Below are 18,233 nucleotides of genomic sequence, written 5' to 3'. Positions count from 1 at the left end.
TTCACTATTTAATTGAATTCAATTATATTTGTATTAAATTAAATGTTATTAGGCTACATGTTGATTTTCTATCCAAATATTTAAAGTTATTTAAAATATAGTTGTATTATTTATTAATATTTAATATATTAATTAAAATTGTATTTAATATTTATATTTAAATAAATGTACTTCTACCTAATATAATTAATTCCAAAAGTAATTATTTTCCTGATTAAATAGTATTTAACTAATTTTTAATACTTTTGAATTATTTTAATGTGATTTTTAAAAATGGTTATGTAATTTAAATCCAATGTTATAGTTCGCCATTTAATTGAATTCAATTATATTTGTATTAAATTAAATGTTATTAGGCTACATGTTGATTATTATTTAAAGTTATTTAAAATATAGTTTTATTATTTATTAATATTTAATATATAAATTACAATTGTATTTAATTTAATATCTATATTTAAAAAAAATTACTTCTACCTAACATAATAAATTCCAAAAGTAATTATTTTCCTGATTAAATAGTATTTAACGATTTTTTTTAATGTGATTTTTAAAAATGGTTATGTCATTTAAATCCAATGTTATATTTCACCATTTAATTGAATTCCATTAAATGTTATTAGGCTACATGTTGATTTTCTATCCAAATATTTAAAGTTATTTAAAATGTAGTTTTATTATTTATTAATATTTAATATATTAATTAAAATTGTATTTAATTTAATATTTATATTTAAATACATGTACTTCAACCTAATATAATTAATTCCAAAAGTAATTATTTTCCGAATTAAATATTATCAAACACATTTTTAATACTTTTTAATTATTTTAATGTGATTTTTAAAAATGGTTATGTAATTTACATCCAATGTTATAGTTCACCATTTAATTGAATTCAATTATATTTGTATTAAATTAAATGTTATTAGGCTACATGTTGATTTTCTATCCAAATATTTAAAGTTATTTAAAATATAGTTTTATTATTTTTTTAATATTTAATACATAAATTACAATTGTATTTAATTTAATATTTATATTAAAAAAAAATTACTTCTACCTAACATAATAAATTCCAAAAGTAATTATTTTCCTAATTAAATAGTATTTAAAGATTTTTTTAATGTGATTTTTAAAAATGGTTATGTCATTTAAATCCAATGTTATATTTCACCATTTAATTGAATTCAATTAAATGTTATTAGGCTACATGTTGATTTTCTATCCAAATATTTAAAGTTATTTAAAACATAGTTTTATTATTTATTAATATTTAATATATTAATCAAAATTGTATTTATTTTAATATTTATATTTAAAAAAAAATACTTCTACCTAATATAATTAATTCCAAAAGTAATTATTTTCCGAATTAAATATTATCAAACACATTTTTAATACTTTTTAATTATTTTAATGTGATTTTTAAAAATGGTTATGTCATTTAAAACCAATATTATATTTCACCATTTAATTCCATTCAATTAAATGTTCTTAGGCTACATGTTGATTTTATGTCAAAAATAATAACCAAAAGTTATTTGAAATTTAGTTTTATTATATTAATTAAATTTGATTTAATTTAATATTGATATCTAAATAAATATACTTCCACTTAATTTAATGAATTGCAAACATAATGAATTACCTAATTAAAATGTAGTCAATATTTTCAATATTTGAAAATTTGAGTACTGTAATTTTTTTCTAATTTGATTTCATTAAAATCCAATGTTATATTTGACCATTTAATTTAATTCAATTCAATTTTATGGGGGTAAATGTTGATTTTATGTCAGAATAATAACCAAAAGTTATTTAAAATGTAGTTTTATTATTCATTAATATTTATTAAGTCATATTCTTTATATTTATTACATTAATTAAAATGTTATTGAATTTAATATTTATATTTAAATAAATATACTTCCACTTAATTTAATTAATTGCAGACATAATTAAATTCCTAATTAAAATGTGTTCAATATTTGAACATTTGAGTACTGTAATTTTTTTCCAATTCAATTTCATTAAAATCCAATGTTATATTCGACCATTTAATTGTATTCAATTAAGTTTTATTGGGCTAAATGTTGACCTTATGTCAAAATATTAATCAAAAGTTATTTAAAATGTTGTGTTATTATGAATAATATTTATTGCATTAAATAAAATCGTATTTTATTTAATATTTGTATTTAAATAAATATACTATCACTTAATCTCATTCATTCCAAACATAGTTATTTTCCTTATTAAATTGTATTTAACGAATTTTGAATAATGTTTATTTAATTTAATGTAATTTTTTGTAGTTTAATTTAATTTAAATCCAATGTTATATTTGACCATTTAATTGAATCCAATTAATTTTTATTGGGCTAAATGTTGAATTTATGTCAAAATATTAATCAAAGGTTATTTAAAATTTGGTATTATTATAAATAATAATTATTACATTAAAAAAATGTATATTTTATTTAATATTTGTATTTAAATAAATATACTATCACTTAATCTAATTAATTCCAAAAATAGTTATTTCCCTTATTAAATCGTATTTAACGAATTTTGAATAATCTTTAATTAATTTAATGTAATTTTTTGTAGTTTAATTTAATTTAAATCCAATGTTATATTTGACCATTTAATTGAATCCAATTAATTTTTATTGGGCTAAATGTTGAATTTATGTCAAAATATTAATCAAAGGTTATTTAAAATTTGGTATTATTATAAATAATAATTATTACATTAAAAAAATGTGTATTTTATTTAATATTTGTATTTAAATAAATATACTATCACTTAATCTAATTAATTCCAAAAATAGTTATTTTCCTTATTAAATCGTATTTAACAAATTTTGAATAATCTTTAATTAATTTAATGTAATTTTTTTTAGTTTGGTTTGATTTAAATCCAATGTTACCTTTGGCCATTTAATTAAATTTAATTTTTGTAGTTTAATTTAATTTAAATCCAATGTTATATTTGACCATTTAATTGAATCCAATTAATTTTTATTGGGCTAAATGTTGAATTTATGTCAAAATATTAATCATAGGTTATTTAAAATTTGGTATTATTATAAATAATAATTATTACATTAAAAAAAATTTTTTTATTTAATATTTGTATTTAAATAAATATACTATCACTTGATCTAATTAATTCCAAAAATAGTTATTTTCCTTATTAAATCGTATTTAACACATTTTGAATAATCTTTAATTAATTTAATGTAATTTTTTTTAGTTTGATTTCATTTAAATCCAATGTTACCTTTGGCCATTTAATTAAATTTAATGAATTTAAATTCAATTAAATGTTATTAGGATAAATATTGAACTGAAAAAACTGACTCTTTGGACGATTTTTTTTTCTTTGACTTGATCTCGATTAAAGAAAAGAACATTTAGTGACTAAAAATCTAATTTAAGTAGGAATATAATTTGCTTGTTTGAATAAACACAACTAAATACAAACATGATGAAAGTACATAAATGAAAAATAGATGTAGGATGACAATGAACATGAAGTGATGTATTTGGCAACACAGATGCTAGCTGGTTAGCAAAATAAAGCTCATTCGATCAAAAATAATAAGAGATCTTTTATTTCGGTCTTTCACTTCCTGCAAACGAGTAAATCAAGCGTGAGAGACGGATCATTTTCAGCCCGACTGAAAACATGAATAACCAGCTATTTTCATACTTTAATGCTCACTAATTGTGTTTGTTGCAAATGTGCTGATGAGTCAACACGCGCCACACGTTGCTAGCGGCAACCGTGCCGCCAAAAGCCACGGTGCTTGTAGAGGCGGCGAATAAACGAAATCATGAGATTCACAGTGACGAGTGTGTGTGTGTGTGTGTGTGTGTGTGTGTGTGTGTGTGTGTGTTCTTGTATTTCTAGCCTTCCTGAGACATGACGAAGGAAAAGTATCTTCCATATGAGGAGGTGTGAACAAGTGATGACACAAATCATGGTCCCAATAACATTGCATCTAATAGAGAATGTCTCATTTGTGGTGACATCTATCAAAATGAGGGTGGTCCCAAAAAAATTGACTGTCAACATATGAAATAACAAGTGTGCGAAAATAATTGAATCCATGTAATGCTTTAAAATGGCAAATGGACGGTACAAAAAGCCACAAGTCTTGTTTCCACGGTGGCCCATTAAATATTCATCACGTTTGATACATTCAATAATAAAAGATATATATCCTGTAACATGTATATAAAAAAAATACGTAATTTTTTTTTTTAATAAATTATGTCAAATGAGGGTGGTCCCAAAAAGGAGGGATTTTTCAAATTGACTGTGTGTCGCTTTTCAAAGTGCTCCCTCTCTGGTCAACATATGAAATAACAAGTGTGTGTAATAAATTGAAATGTGACCCCTTTGGCCAAAATCAATTAAAAAATATATATATATATTTTTTTTATATGGAGACATACTGTAATAAAGAAGTAAATAATAAAGATTATTATTTATTTTTTTAACTAAAAGCATTCTTTTTCTCACAATGTGTCGACTATTTTCTTATAAAATTGGCAACAATTTCTCATATTCTTTCTGTTTCTGTAATATTGCCATATTTTTTCGTAAAATTATTACTTTTTTATGTAAAATTACTACTTTTTAAAGTAAAATTATTACTTTTTAATGCAAAATTATTACTTTTAATGTAAAATTCGTAAAATTATTACTTTTTTATGTAAAATTACTACTTTTTAATGTAAAAATATTACTTTTTAATGCAAAATTATTACTTTTTAATGTAAAAATATTACTTTTCAATGCAAGATGGTGACATTTGTCGGAAAAAGATTCGGACTTTTATTACAATGTTGCCAATTTTTTTGTTGTTCTTGTAAAACAGTGACATTTTTTTGAGTAAAATTATGACTAATTTTACCAAGTAAAATTCAGATTATCATGATAATATTGGCAACATTTTGAAGTTTTCTATATAAAAAAAGGAGGGATTTTTCAAATTGACTGTGTGTCGCTTTTCAAAGTGCTCCCCCTCTGGTCAACATATGAAATAACAAGTGTGTGTAAGAAATTGAAATGCGACCCCTTTGGCCAAAATCAATTTAAAAAAAAAATAATATTTTTTTTTATATAGAGACATACTGTAATAAAGTAAATAATGAAGTTTTTTTTTTTAAACTAAAAGCAGTCTTTTTCTCACAAGGTGTCGACTATTTTCTTATAAAATTGGCAACAATTTCTCATATTCTTTCTGTTTCTGTAATATTGCCATATTTCTTCGTAAAATTATTACTTTTTTATGTAAAATTACTACTTTTTAATGTAAAAATATTACTTTTTAATGCAAAATTATTACTTTTTAATGTAAAAATATTACTTTTCAATGCAAGATGGTGACATTTGTCGGAAAAAGATTCGGACTTTTATCACAATATTGCCAATTTTGTTGTTGTTCTTGTAAAACAGTGACATTTTTTTGAGTAAAATTATGACTAATTTTACCAAGTAAAATTCAGATTATTATGATAATATTGGCAACATTTTGAAGTTTTCTTATGAAAATTGTGACTTTTGTGGTGTAAAATTACGACTCTTTCCATAAAATTGCCAACATTTTAAGCTTTTCTTGTAAAACTGCGATTGTTATTGAGTAAAATTCCAACTTTTATCACAATATTGCACAAATGTTCAGTTTTTCTTGTAAAATTTCGACTCGCTTCGAGTAAAATGACGACTTTTATTATAATACTGCCAAAATTATACGTTTTTCTTGTGAAATTCCAACTCATTTTTCACAACAAGCTTTTTTATATGTGCATAGTATGTATATATTATTAATGTTGTAAATACACTTCTTTATATATCTAGAAAGGCTGGTCCTAAAGAGGGAGGCATTTTTCTCAGGTCTCAAGAAGGTAACAAATACAAGAGTGTGTGTGTGTGTGTGTGTGTGTGTGTGTGTGTGTGTGCGTGTTCTTGTATTTCTAGCCTTCCTGAGACATGACGAAGGAAAAGTATCTTCCATATGAGGAGGTGTGAACAAGTGATGACATAAATCATGGTCCCAATAACATTGCATCTAATAGAGAATGTCTCATTTGTGGTGATATCTATCAAAATGAGTGTGGTCCCAAAAAAATTGACTGTCAACATATGAAATAACAAGTGTGCGAAAATAATTGAATCCATGTAATGCTTTAAAATGGCAAATTGATGGCACAAAAAGCCAAAAGGTTTGTTTCCACTGTGGCCCATTAAATATTCATCACGTTTGATACATTCAATAATAAAAGATATATATCCTGTAACATGTATATAAAAAAAATACGTAATTTTTTTTAAAAGGGACGGCGTGGCGCAGTGGAAGAGTGGCCGTGCGCGACCCGAGGGTCCCTGGTTCAATCCCCACCTAGTACCAACCTCGTCATGTTCGTTGTGTCCTGAGCAAGACACTTCACCCTTGCTCCTGATGGGTGCTGGTTAGCGCCTTGCATGGCAGCTCCCTCCATCAGTGTGTGAATGTGTGTGTGAATGGGTAAATGTGGAAGTAGTGTCAAAGCGCTTTGAGTACCTTGAAGGTAGAAAAGCGCTATACAAGTACAACCCATTTATCATTTATCATTTAAATAAATTATGTCAAATGAGGGTGGTCCCAAAAAGGAGGGATTTTTCAAATTGACTGTGTGTCGCTTTTAAAAGTGCTCCCCCTCTGGTCAACATATGAAATAACAAGTGTGTGTAATACATTGAAATGTGCCCCCTTTGGCCAAAATTAAGTAAAAAAAAATTATATAAAATATATATCGTATACTGTAATAACGAAGTAAATAATAAAGATTTTTTTTTTTTAAACTAAAAGAATTCTTTTTCTCACAATGTGTCGACTGTTTTCTTATAAAATTGGCAACAATTTCTCATATTCTTTCTGTTTCTGTAATATTGCCATATTTTTTCATAAAATTATTACTTTTTTATGTAAAATTACTACTTTTTAATGTAAAATTATTACTTTTTAATGCAAAATTATTACTTTTTAATGTAAAATTCGTAAAATCATTACTTTTTTATGTAAAATTACTACTTTTTAATGTAAAATTATTACTTTTTAATGCAAAATTATTACTTTTTAATGTAAAATTATTACTTTTCAATGCAAGATGGTGACATTTGTCGGGAAAAAGATTCTGACTTTTATCACAATGTTGCCAATTTTTTTGTTGTTCTTGTAAAACAGTGACATTTTTTGTGAGTAAAATTATGACTTTTATCATAATTTTACCAAGTAAAATCCAGATTATTATGATAATATTGGCAACATTTTGAAGTTTTCTTATAAAATTGTGACTTTTGTGGAGTAAAAATACGACTCTTTCCATAAAATTGCCAACATTTTAAGCTTTTCTTGTAAAATTGCGACTGTTATTGAGTAAAATTCCAACTTTTATCACAACATTGCACAAATGTTCAGTTTTTCTTGTGAAATGTTGACTCGCTTTGAGTAAAATGACGACTTTTATTATAATACTGCCAAAATTATAAGGGTGGTCCCAAAAAGGAGGGATTTTTCAAATTGACTGTGTGTCGCTTTTCAAAGTGCTCCCTCTCTGGTCAACATATGAAATAACAAGTGTGTGTAAGAAATTGAAATGCGACCCCTTTGGCCAAAATCAATTTTAAAAAAATAAATACTTTTTTTTATATGGAGACATACTGTAATAAAGAAGTAAATAATAAAGATTTTTTTTTTTTTTTTTTAACTAAAAGCATTCTTTTTCTCACAATGTGTCGACTATTTTCTTATACAATTGGCAACAATTTCTCATATTCTTTCTGTAATATTGCAATATTTTCTCGTAAAATTAATACTTTATGTACAATTATTACTTTTTAATGCAAAATGATTACTTTTTAATGTAAAATTAATAGTTTTTAACGCAAAATGGTGACCTTTGTCAGAAAAAAATTCGGACTTTTATCACAATATTGCCAATTTTGTTGTTGTTCTTGTAAAACAGTGACATTTTTTTGAGTAAAATTATGACTAATTTTACCAAGTAAAATTCAGATTATTATGATAATATTGGCAACAGTTTGAAGTTTTCTTATAAAATTGTGACTTTTGTGGAGTAAAATTACAACTCTTTCCATAAAATTGCCAACATTTTAAGCTTTTCTTGTAAAACTGCGATTGTTATTGAGTAAAATTCCAACTTTTATCACAACATTGCACAAATGTTCAGTTTTTCTTGCAAAATTTCGACTCGCTTCGAGTAAAATGACGACTTTTATTATAATACTGCCAAAATTATAAGTTTTTCTTGTGAAATTCCAACTCATTTTTCACAACAAGCTTTTTTATATTTGCATAGTATGTATATATTATTAATGTTGTAAATACACTTCTTTATATATCTAGAAAGGCTGGTCCTAAAGAGGGAGGCATTTTTCTCAGGTCTCAAGAAGGTAACAAATACAAGTGTGTGTGTGTGTGTGTGTGTGTGTGTGTGTGTGTGTGTGTGTGTGTTCTTGTATTTCTAGCCTTTCTGAGACATGACGAAGGAAAAGTATCTTCCATATGAGGAGGTGTGAACAAGTGATGACATAAATCATGGTCCCAATAACATTGCATCTAATAGAGAATGTCTCATTTGTGGTGACATCTATCAAAATGAGGGTGGTCCCAAAAAAATTTGACTGTCAACATATGAAATAACAAGTGTGCGAAAATAATTGAATCCATGTAATGCTTTAAAAAGGCAAATGGACGGCACAAAAAGCCAAAAGGCTTGTTTCCACTGTGGCCCATTAAATATTCATCACGTTTGATACATTCAATAATAAAAGATATAACATGTATATAAAAAAAATACGTTAACATTTTTTATAAATTATGTCAAATGAGGGTGGTCCCAAAAAGGAGGGATTTTTCTAATTGACTGTGTGTCGCTTTTAAAAGTGCTCCCCCTCTGGTCAACATATGAAATAACAAGTGTGTGTAAGAAATTGAAATGTGACCCCTTTGGCCAAAATAAACTAAAAAAATAAAATAAATTATATATATATATATATATATATATATATATATATATATATATATATATATATATATATATAAAATAAATTATATATATATATATAAATAAATAAATAAATATATATATATATATATATATATATATATAGTATATAGAGACATACTGTAATAACAAAGTAAATAATGAAGATATATATATTTTTTAAACTAAAAGCAGTCTTTCTCACAATGTGTCGACTTTTTTCTTATAAAATTGGCAACAATTTCTCATATTCTTTCTGTTTCTGTAATATTGCCATATTTCTTCGTAAAATTATTACTTTTTTATGTAAAATTACTACTTTTTAATGTAAAATTACTACTTTTTAATGCAAAATTATTACTTTTTAATGTAAAAATATTACTTTTTAATGCAAGATGGTGTCAGAAAAAAATTCTGACTTTTATCACAATATTGCCAATTTTTTTGTTGTTCTTGTAAAACAGTGACATTTTTTTCGAGTAAAATTACGACTTTTATCATAATTTTACCAAGTAAAATTCAGATTATTATGATAATATTGGCAACATTTTGAAGTTTTCTTATAAAATTGTGACATTTGTGGTGTAAAATTACGACTCTTTCCATAAAATTGCCAACATTTTAAGCTTTTCTTGTAAAACTGCGACTGTTATTGAGTAAAATTCCAACTTTTATCACAATATTGCACAAATGTTCAGTTTTTCTTGCAAAATTTCGACTCGCTTTGAGTAAAATGACGACTTTTATTATAATACTGCCAAAATTATACGTTTTTCTTGTGAAATTCCAACTCATTTTTCACAACAAGCTTTTTTATATTTGCATAGTATGTATATATTATTAATGTTGTAAATACACTTCTTTATATATCTAGAAAGGCTGGTCCTAAAGAGGGAGGCATTTTTCTCAGGTCTCAAGAAGGTAACAAATACAAGTGTGTGTGTGTGTGTGTGTGTGTGTTCTTGTATTTCTAGCCTTCCTGAGACATGACGAAGGAAAAGTATCTTCCATATGAGGAGGTGTGAACAAGTGATGACATAAATCATGGTCCCAATAACATTGCATCTAATAGAGAATGTCTCATTTGTGGTGACATCTATCAAAATGAGGGTGGTCTCCAAAACAATTGACTGTCAACATATGAAATAACAAGTGTGCGAAAATAATTGAATCCATGTAATGCTTTAAAATGGCAAATGGACGGCACAAAAAGCCACAAGTCTTGTTTCCACTGTGGCCCATTAAATATTCATCACGTTTGATACATTCAATAATAAAAGATATATATCTTGTAACATGTATATAAAAAAAATACGTAATTTTTTTTTTTATAAATTATGTCAAATGAGGGTGGTCCCAAAAAGGAGGGATTTTTCAAATTGACTGTGTGTCGCTTTTCAAAGTGCTCCCCCTCTGGTCAACATATGAAATAACAAGTGTGTGTAATAAATTGAAATGCGACCCCTTTGGCCAAAATCAATTTAAAAAAAATAAATACTTTTTTTTATATGGAGACATACTGTAATAAAGAAGTAAATAATAAAGATTATTTTTATTTTTTTTAACTAAAAGCATTCTTTTTCTCACAATGTGTCGACTATTTTCTTATAAAATTGGCAACAATTTCTCATATTCTTTCTGTTTCTGTAATATTGCCATATTTTTTCGTAAAATTATTACTTTTTTATGTAAAATTACTACTTTTTAATGTAAAATTATTACTTTTTAATGCAAAATTATTACTTTTTAATGTAAAAATATTACTTTTCAATGCAAGATGGTGACATTTGTCGGAAAAAGATTCGGAGTTTTATCACAATGTTGCCAATTTTTTTGTTGTTCTTGTAAAACAGTGACATTTTTTGTGAGTAAAATTATGACTTTTGTCATAATTTTACCAAGTAAAATCCAGATTATCATGATAATATTGGCAACATTTTTAAGTTTTCTATATAAAAAAAGGAGGGATTTTTCAAATTGACTGTGTGTCGCTTTTCAAAGTGCTCCCTCTCTGGTCAACATATGAAATAACAAGTGTGTGTAAGAAATTGAAATGCGACCCCTTTGGCCAAAATCAATTTTTAAAAAATAAATACTTTTTTTTATATAGAGACATACTGTAATAACGAAGTAAATAATGAAGATTTTATTATTTTTTTTTAACTAAAAGCATTCTTTTTCTCACAATGTGTCGACTATTTTCTTATAAAATTGGCAACAATTTCTCATATTCTTTCTGTTTCTGTAATATTGCCATATTTTTTCGTAAAATTATTACTTTTTTTATGTAAAATTACTACTTTTTAATGTAAAATTATTACCTTTTAATGCAAAATGATTACTTTTTAATGTAAAAATATCACTTTTCAATGCAAGATGGTGACATTTGTCAGAAAAAAAATTCGGACTTTTATCACAATATTGCCAATTTTTTTGTTGTTCTTGTAAAACAGTGACATTTTTTGTGAGTAAATTATGACTTTTACCATAATTTTACCAAGTAAAATCCAGATTATTATGATAATATTGGCAACATTTTAAAATTGTGACTTTTGTGGTGTAAAAATACGACTCTTTCCATAAAATTGCCAACATTTTAAGCTTTTCTTGTAAAACTGCGATTGTTATTGAGTAAAATTCCAACTTTTATCACAACATTGCACAAATGTTCAGTTTTTCTTGTAAAATTTCGACTCGCTTTGGAGTAAAATGACGACTTTTATTATAATACTGCCAAAATTTTTCTTGTGAAAATTCCAACTCATTTTTCACAACAAGCTTTTTTATATGTGCATAGTATGTATATATTATTAATGTTGTAAATACACTTCTTTATATATCTAGAAAGGCTGGTCCTAAAGAGGGAGGCATTTTTCTCAGGTCTCAAGAAGGCAACAAATACAAGAGTGTGTGTGTGTGTGTGTGTGTGTGTTCTTGTATTCCTAGCCTTCCTGAGACATGACGAAGGAAAAGTATCTTCCATATGAGGAGGTGTGAACAAGTGATGACATAAATCATGGTCTCAATAACATTGCATCTAATAGAGAATGTCTCATTTGTGGTGACATCTATCAAAATGAGGGTGGTCCCAAAAAAATTGACTGTCAACATATGAAATAACAAGTGTGCGAAAATAATTGAATCCATGTAATGCTTTAAAAAGGCAAATGGACGGCACAAAAAGCCAAAAGTCTTGTTTCCACTGTGGCCCATTAAATATTCATCACGTTTGATACATTCAATAATAAAAGATATAACATGTTTATAAAAAAAATACGTTAACATTTTTTATAAATTATGGCAAATTAGGGTGGTCACAAAAAGGAGGGATTTTTCAAATTGACTGTGTGTCGCTTTTAAAAGTGCTCCCCCTCTGGTCAACATATGAAATAACAAGTGTGTGTAAGAAATTGAAATGTGACCCCTTTGGCCAAAATAAACTAAAAAAATAAAATAAATTATATATATATATATATATATATATATATATATATATATATATATATATATATATATATATATATATATATATAGTATATAGAGACATACTGTAATAACGAAGTAAATAATGAAGATACATTTTTTTTAAACTAAAAGCATTCTTTTTCTCACAATGTGTCGACTTTTTTCTCATAAAATTGGCAACAATTTCTCATATTCTTTCTGTTTCTGTAATATTGCCATATTTTTTCGTAAAATTATTACTTTTTAATGTAAAATTACTACTTTTTAATGTAAAATTATTACTTTTTAATGCAAAATTATTACTTTTTAATGTAAAAATATTACTTTTTAATGCAAGATGGTGTCAGAAAAAAATTCTGACTTTTATCACAATATTGCCAATTTTTTTGTTGTTCTTGTAAAACAGTGACATTTTTTTTGAGTAAAATTACGACTTTTATCATAATTTTACCAAGTAAAATTCAGATTATTATGATAATATTGGCAACATTTTGAAGTTTCCTTATAAAATTGTGACTTTTGTGGTGTAAAATTACGACTCTTTCCATAAAATTGCCAACATTTTAAGCTTTTCTTGTAAGATTGCGACTGTTATTGAGTAAAATTCCAACTTTTATCATAATATTGCACAAATGTTCAGTTTTTCTTGTGAAATTTTGACTCGCTTTGAGTAAAATGACGACTTTTATTATATTACTGCCAAAATTATGAGGGTGGTCCCAAAAAGGAGGGATTTTTCAAATTGACTGTGTGTCGCTTTTCAAAGTGCTCCCTCTCTGGTCAACATATGAAATAACAAGTGTGTGTAAGAAATTGAAATGCGACCCCTTTGCCCCAAATCAATTTAAAAAAAATAAATACTTTTTTTTATATGGAGACATACTGTAATAAAGAAGTAAATAATAAAGATTATTTTTATTTTTTTTAACTAAAAGCATTCTTTTTCTCACAATGTGTCGACTATTTTCTTATAAAATTGGCAACAATTTCTCATATTCTTTCTGTTTCTGTAATATTGCCATATTTTTTCGTAAAATTATTACTTTTTTATGTAAAATTACTACTTTTTAATGTAAAATTATTACCTTTTAATGCAAAATGATTACTTTTTAATGTAAAATTCATAAAATCATTACTTTTTTATGTAAAATTATTACTTTTTTATGTAAAATTACAACTTTTTAATGTAAAAGTATTACTTTTTAATGCAAAATTATTACTTTTTAATGTAAAAATATTACTTTTCAATGCAAGATGGTGACATTTGTCAGAAAAAAAATTCGGACTTTTATCACAATATTGCCAATTTTTTTGTTGTTCTTGTAAAACAGTGACATTTTTTGTGAGTAAAATTATGACTTTTATCATAATTTTACCAAGTAAAATCCAGATTATTATGATAATATTGGCAACATTTTAAAATTGTGACTTTTGTGGTGTAAAAATACGACTCTTTCCATAAAATTGCCAACATTTTAAGCTTTTCTTGTAAAACTGCGATTGTTATTGAGTAAAATTCCAACTTTTATCACAACATTGCACAAATGTTCAGTTTTTCTTGTGAAATTTCGACTCGCTTCGGAGTAAAATGACGACTTTTATTATAATACTGCCAAAATTTTTCTTGTGAAAATTCCAACTCATTTTTCACAACAAGCTTTTTTATATTTGCATAGTATGTATATATTATTAATGTTGTAAATACACTTCTTTATATATCTAGAAAGGCTGGTCCTAAAGAGGGAGGCTTTTTTCTCAGGTCTCAAGAAGGTAACAAATACAAGAGTGTGTGTGTGTGTGTGTGTGAGTGTGTGTGAGTGTGTGTGTGTGTGTGTGTGTGTGTGTGTGTGTGTGTGTGTGTGTGTGTGTGTGTGTGTGTGTGTGTGTGTGTGTGTGTGTGTGTGTGTGTGTTCTTGTATTTCTAGCCTTCCTGAGACATGACGAAGGAAAAGTATCTTCCATATGAGGAGGTGTGAACAAGTGATGACATAAATCATGGTCCCAATAACATTGCATCTAATAGAGAATGTCTCATTTGTGGTGACATCTATCAAAATGAGGGTGGTCCCAAAAAAAATGACTGTCAACATATGAAATAACAAGTGTGCGAAAAAGAATTGAATCCATGTAATGCTTTAAAAAGGCAAATGGACGGCACAAAAAGCCACAAGTCTTGTTTCCACTGTGGCCCATTAAATATTCATCACGTTTGATACATTCAATAATAAAAGATATATATCCTGTAACATGTATATAAAAAAAATACGTAATTTTTTTTTTTATAAATTATGTCAAATGAGGGTGGTCCCATTTTCAAAGTGCTCCCTCTCTGGTCAACATATGAAATAACAAGTGTGTGTAATAAATTGAAATGTGCCCCCTTTGGCCAAAATTAACTAAAAATAAAAATAAAATAAATAAATAAATAAAATAAAATAAATTAAAAAAATTAAAAAAAATAAAAATAAAAAAAAAAAAATATATATATATATATATATATATATATAATAATAATATTATATAATAATATACATACTGTGATAACGAAGTAAATAATGAAGATACATTTTTTTAAACTAAAAGCATTCTTTTTCTCACAATGTGTCGACTTTTTTCTTATAAAATTGGCAACAATTTCTCATTTTCTTTCTGTTTCTGTAATATTGCCATATTTCTTCGTAAAATTATTACTTTTTTATGTAAAATTACTACTTTTTAATGTAAAATTATTACTTTTTAATGCAAAATTCCATCCATCCATCCATCCATTTTCTACCGCTTGTTCCCTTTGGGGTTGCGGGGGGCGCTGGAGCCTATCTCAGCTATAATCGGGCGGAAGGCGGCGTACACCCTGGACAATTTTTAATGAAAAATTATTACTTTTTAATGCAAGATGGTGACATTTGTCAGAAAAAAATTCTGACTTTCATCACAATATTGCCAATTTTTTTGTTGTTCTTGTAAAACAGTGAAATTTTTTTGAGTAAAATCCAGATTATCATGATATTGGCAACATTTTTAAGTTTTCTTATAAAATTGTGACTTTTGTGGTGTAAAATTACGACTCTTTCCATAAAATTGCCAACATTTTAAGCTTTTCTTGTAAAACTGCGATTGTTATTGAGTAAAATTCCAACTTTTATCACAATATTGCACAAATGTTTAGTTTTTCTTGTGAAATTTTGACTCGCTTTGAGTAAAATGACGACTTTTATTATAATACTGCCAAAATTCAAAGTTTTTCTTGTGAAATTCCAACTCATTTTTCACAACAAGCTTTTTTATATGTGCATAGTATGTATATATTATTCATGTTGTAAATACACTTCTTTATATATCTAGAAAGGCTGGTCCTAAAGAGGGAGGCTTTTTTCTCAGGTCTCAAGAAGGCAACAAATACAAGAGTGTGTGTGTGTGTGTGTGTGTGTATGTGTTCTTGTATTTCTAGCCTTCCTGAGACATGACGAAGGAAAAGTATCTTCCATATGAGGAGGTGTGAACAAGTGATGACATAAATCATGGTCTCAATAACATTGCATCTAATAGAGAATGTCTCATTTGTGGTGACATCCATCAAAATGAGGGTGGTCCCCAAAAAAATTGACTGTCAACATATGAAATAACAAGTGTGCGAAACGAATTTAATCCATGTAATGCTTTAAAATGGCAAATGGACGGCACAAAAAGCCAAAAGTCTTGTTTCCACTGTGGCCCATTAAATATTCATCACGTTTGATACATTCAATAATAAAAGATATAAAATGTATTTAAAAAAAATACATTAACATTTTTTATAAATAATGTCAAATGAGGGTGGTCCCAAAAAGGAGGGATTTTTCAAATTGACTGTGTGTCGCTTTTAAAAGTGCTCCCCCTCTGGTCAACATATGAAATAACAAGTGTGTGTAATACATTGAAATGTGCCCCCTTTGGCCAAAATTAACTAAAAAAATAAATAATAATAATAATAAAAATAAAAAAAAATAAAAAAAAATAAAAATAAAAAATTTAAAAAATTTAAAAATATATATTATTGTATATAGAGACTTACTGTAATAACGAAGTAAATAATGAAGATACATTTTTTGTAAACTAAAAGCATTCTTTTTCTCACAATGTGTCGACTTTTTTCTTATAAAATTGGCAACAATTTCTCATTTTCTTTCTGTTTCTGTAATATTGCCATATTTCTTCGTAAAATTATTACTTTTTTATGTAAAATTACTACTTTTTAATGTAAAATTATTACTTTTTAATGCAAAATTATTACTTTTTAATGTAAAATTCATAAAATCATTACTTTTTTATGTAAAATTCATAAAATCATTACTTTTTTATGTAAAATTATTACTTTTTTATGTAAAATTACTACTTTTTAATGTAAAAGTATTACTTTTTAATGCAAAATTATTACTTTTTAATGTAAAAATATTACTTTTCAATGCAAGATGGTGACATTTGTCAGAAAAAAAATTCGGACTTTTATCACAATATTGCCAATTTTTTTGTTGTTCTTGTAAAACAGTGACATTTTTTGTGAGTAAAATTATGACTTTTATCATAATTTTACCAAGTAAAATCCAGATTATTATGATAATATTGGCAACATTTTAAAATTGTGACTTTTGTGGTGTAAAATTACGACTCTTTCCGTAAAATTGCCAACATTTGAAGCTTTTCTTGTAAAACTGCGATTGTTATTGAGTAAAATTCCAACTTTTATCACAACATTGCACAAATGTTCAGTTTTTCTTGTAAAATTTCGACTCGCTTCGGAGTAAAATGACGACTTTTATTATAATACTGCCAAAATTTTTCTTGTGAAAATTCCAACTCATTTTTCACAACAAGCTTTTTTATATTTGCATAGTATGTATATATTATTAATGTTGTAAATACACTTCTTTATATATCTAGAAAGGCTGGTCCTAAAGAGGGAGGCATTTTTCTCAGGTCTCAAGAAGGCAACAAATGCAAGTGTGTGTGTGTGTGTGTGTGTGTGTGTGTGTGTGTGTGTGTGTGTGTGTGTGTGTGTGTGTGTGTGTGTGTGTGTGTGTGTGTGTTCAGCGCTGGAGCACAAAAGCGGAGCTGCAGTTGAATAAAAAGTGTTTATGAGTGTGGATGTGGCGTCAATCTTTGTAGGCCAGCCTATTTCAAGCTCCACTAGCTGGCATGTTAGGCAAATGAGGAAGTCAATCGAAGGCGGCGCCGATAGCGAATCGCGGCGTCCCCCCGGGGGAAGGAAATAAAACCGCCTGCAGCCTTCGCTGACGCCTTCTCTCGGCCATAATCTCGTATCCGCCCGCTCTAATTAATAAAAACAACACAAAGGGGGGGTTGTCGCTGTCACTCAAACTACACACACACACTCACAATACACACTTCCATGCATTTATATACAAAACCCCGACAGCAGTGAAGTTGTCACGTTGTGTAAATGGTAAATAAAAAGGGAGTACAACAAATAAATAAATAAATAATAAATCCTTTTCAACTTATATTTAATTGAATAGACCGCAAAGACAAGATATTTCATGTTCACACTGAGGAACTTTGTTATTTTTTTTACAAATAATCATGATCTTAGAATTTAATGGCAGCAACACATTGCAAAAAAGTTGTGTGTTACATGGCCTTTCCTTTTAACAACACTCAGTAAAGGTTTGGGAACTGAGGAGACACATTTTTGAAGTGGAATTCTTT

General features: G+C 26.6%; 1 protein-coding gene across 3 annotated transcripts in view; it reads right to left on the bottom strand.

Moving 5' to 3' along the window:
* The window catches only part of phkb (phosphorylase kinase, beta), a 223,302-nt gene that overhangs the window by 38,112 nt on the left and 166,957 nt on the right, over nucleotides 1-18,233 (bottom strand). The gene's annotated exons all lie outside the window — the stretch shown is intronic.

The sequence above is a fragment of the Nerophis lumbriciformis genome, linkage group LG06, assembly GCF_033978685.3.
Source record: "Nerophis lumbriciformis linkage group LG06, RoL_Nlum_v2.1, whole genome shotgun sequence".
NCBI lineage: Eukaryota > Metazoa > Chordata > Actinopteri > Syngnathiformes > Syngnathidae > Nerophis > Nerophis lumbriciformis.
The sequence above is the reverse complement of the archived record's forward strand: the minus strand, read 5'-3'. Positions and strand labels throughout refer to the sequence as shown.